Raw genomic sequence first — 3,476 nt, 5'->3', positions numbered from 1 at the left:
GGAATGCCAGAGATTTCTGTGCATTAATTTTGTATCCTGCTACTTTACCAAATTCATTGATTAGCTCTAGTAGTTTTCTGGTAGCATCTTTAGGATTCTCTATGTATAGTATCATGTCATCTGCAAACAGTGACAGCTTTACTTCTTCTTTTCCGATTTGGATTCCTTTTATTTCCTTTTCTTCTCTGATTGCTGTGGCTAAAACTTCCAAAACTATGTTGAATAAGAGTGGTGAGAGTGGGCAACCTTGTCTTGTTCCTGACCTTAGTGGAAATGCTTTCAGTTTTTCGCCATTGAGGATGATGTTGGCTGTGGGCTTGTCATATACGGCCTTTATTATATTGAGGAAAGTTCCCTCTACACCTACTTTCTGCAGGGTTTTTATCATAAATGGGTGTTGAATTTTGTCAAAAGCTTTCTCTGCATCTATTGAGATGATCATATGGTTTTTCTCCTTCAATTTGTTAATATGGTTAATCACATTGATAGATTTGCGTATATTGAAGAATCCTTGCATTCCTGGAATAAACCCCACTTGATCATGGTGTATGATCCTTTTAATGTGCTGTTGGATTCTGTTTGCTAGTATTTTGTTGAGGATTTTTGCATCTATGTTCATCAGTGATATTGGCCTGTAGTTTTCTTTCTTTGTGACATCCTTGTCTGGTTTTGGTATCAAGGTGATGGTGGCCTCGTAGAATGAGTTTGGGAGTGTTCCTCCCTCTGCTATATTTTGGAAGAGTTTGAGAAGAATAGGTGTTAGCTCTTCTCTAAATGTTTGATAGAATTCGCCTGTGAAGCCATCTGGTCCTGGGCTTTTGTTTGTTGGAAGATTTTTAATCACAGTTTCAATTTCAGTGTTTGTGATTGGTCTGTTCATATTTTCTATTTCTTCCTGATTCAGTCTTGGCAGTTTGTGCATTTCTAAGAATTTGTCCATTTCTTCCAGATTGTCCATTTTATTGGCATAGAGTTGCTTGTAGTAATCCCTCATGATTTTTTTTATTTCTGCAGTGTCAGTTGTTACTTCTCCTTTTTCATTTCTGATTCTATTGATTTGAGTCTTCTCCCTTTTTTTCTTGATGAGTCTGGCTAATGGTTTATCTATTTTGTTTATCTTCTCAAAGAACCAGCTTTTAGTTTTATTGATCTTTGCTATTGTTTCCTTCATTTCTTTTTCATTTATTTCTGATCTGATTTTTATGATTTCTTTCCTTCTGCTAACTCTGGGGTTTTTTTGTTCTTCTTTCTCTAATTGCTTGAGGTGCAAGGTTAGGTTGTTTATTCGAGATGTTTCCTGCTTCTTAAGGTGGGCTTGTATTGCTATAAACTTCCCTCTTAGAACTGCTTTTGCTGCATCCCATAGGTTTTGGGTCGTTGTATCTCCATTGTCATTTGTTTCTAGGTATTTTTTAATTTCCTCTTTGATTTCTTCAGTGATCACTTCGTTATTAAGTAGTGTATTGTTTAGCCTCCATGTGTTTGTATTTTTTACAGCTCTTTTCCTATAATTGATATCTAGTCTCATGGCGTTGTGGTCGGAAAAGATACTTGATACAATTTCAATTTTCTTAAATTTACCAAGGCTTGATTTGTGACCCAAGATATGATCTATCCTGGAGAATGTTCCATGAGCACTTGAGAAAAATGTGTATTCTGTTGTTTTTGGATGGAGTGTCCTATAAATATCAATTAAGTCCATCTTGTTTAATGTATCATTTAAAGCTTGTGTTTCCTTATTTATTTTCATTTTGGATGATCTGTCCATTGGTGAAAGTGGTGTGCTAAAGTCCCCTACTATGAATGTGTTACTGTCGATTTCCCCTTTCATGGCTGTTAGTTTTTGCCTTATGTATTGAGGTGCTCCTATGTTGGGTGCATAAATATTTACAATTGTTATATCTTCTTCTTGGATCGATCCCTTGATCATTATGTAATGTCCTTCTTTGTCTCTTCTAATAGTCTTTATTTTAAAGTCTATTTTGTCTGATATGAGAATTGCTACTCCAGCTTTCTTTTGGTTTCCATTTGCATGGAATATCTTTTTCCATCCCCTTACTTTCAGTCTGTATATGTCTCTAGGTCTGAAGTGGGTCTCTTGTAGACAGCATATATATGGGTCTTGTTTTTGTATCCATTCAGCCAATCTGTGTCTTTTGGTGGGAGCATTTAGTCCATTTACATTTAAGGTAATTATCGATATGTATGTTCCTATTCCCATTTTCTAAATTGTTTTGGGTTCGTTATTATAGGACTTTTCCTTCTCTTGTGTTTTTGTCTAGAGAAGTTCCTTTAGCATTTGTTGTAAAGCTGGTTTGGTGGTGCTGAACTCTCTCAGCTTTTGCTTGTCTGTAAAGGTTTTAATTTCTCCATCAAATCTGAATGAGATCCTTGCTGGGTAGAGTAATCTTGGTTGCAGGTTTTTCTCCTTCATCACTTTCAGTATGTCCTGCCACTCCCTTCTGGCTTGTAGAGTTTCTGCTGAGAGATCAGCTGTTAACCTTATGGGGATTCCCTTGTGTGTTATTTGTTGTTTTTCCCTTGCTGCTTTTAATATGCTTTCTTTGTATTTAGTTTTTGACAGTTTGATTAATATGTGTCTTGGCGTATTTCTCCTTGAATTTATCCTGTATGGGACTCTCTGTGCTTCCTGGACTTGATTAACTATTTCCTTTCCCATATTAGGGAAGTTTTCAACTATAATCTCTTCAAATATTTTCTCAGTCCCTTTCTTTTTCTCTTCTTCTTCTGGAACCCCTATAATTCGAATGTTGGTGCGTTTAATGTTGTCCCAGAGGTCTCTGAGACTGTCCTCAGTTCTTTTCATTCTTTTTTCTTTATTCTGCTCTGCAGTAGTTATTTCCACTATTTTATCTTCCAGGTCACTTATCCGTTCTTCTGCCTCATTTATTCTGCTATTGATCCCATCTAGAGTATTTTTCATTTCATTTATTGTGTTGTTCATCATTGTCTGTTTCATCTTTATTTCTTCTAGGTCCTTGTTAAATGTTTCTTGCATTTTGTCCATTCTATTTCCAAGATTTTGGATCATCTTTACTATCATTATTCTGAATTCTTTTTCAGGTAGACTGCCTATTTCCTCTTCATTTGTTAGGTCTGGTGCATTTTTATCTTGCTCCTTCATCTGCTGTGTGTTTTTCTGTCTTCTCATTTTGCTTATCTTACTGTGTTTGGGGTCTCCTTTTTGCAGGCTGCAGGTTCGTAGTTCCCGTTGTTTTTGATCTCTGTCTCCAGTGGCTAAGGTTGGTTCAGTGGGTTGTGTGGGCTTCCTGGTGGAGGGGACTAGTGCCTGTGTTGTGGTGGATGAGGCTGGATCTTGTCTCTCTAGTGGGCAGGTCCACGTCTGGTGGTGTGTTTTGGGGTGTCTGTGGACTTATTATGATTTTAGGCAGCCTCTCTGCTAATGGGTGGGTTTGTGTTCCTGTTTTACTAGTTGTTTGGCATAGGTTGTCCAG

The sequence above is a fragment of the Lipotes vexillifer genome, unplaced genomic scaffold (assembly GCF_000442215.2).
Source record: "Lipotes vexillifer unplaced genomic scaffold, Lipotes_vexillifer_v1.1 scaffold180, whole genome shotgun sequence".
NCBI lineage: Eukaryota > Metazoa > Chordata > Mammalia > Artiodactyla > Lipotidae > Lipotes > Lipotes vexillifer.
This window is presented reverse-complemented; position numbering follows the sequence as displayed.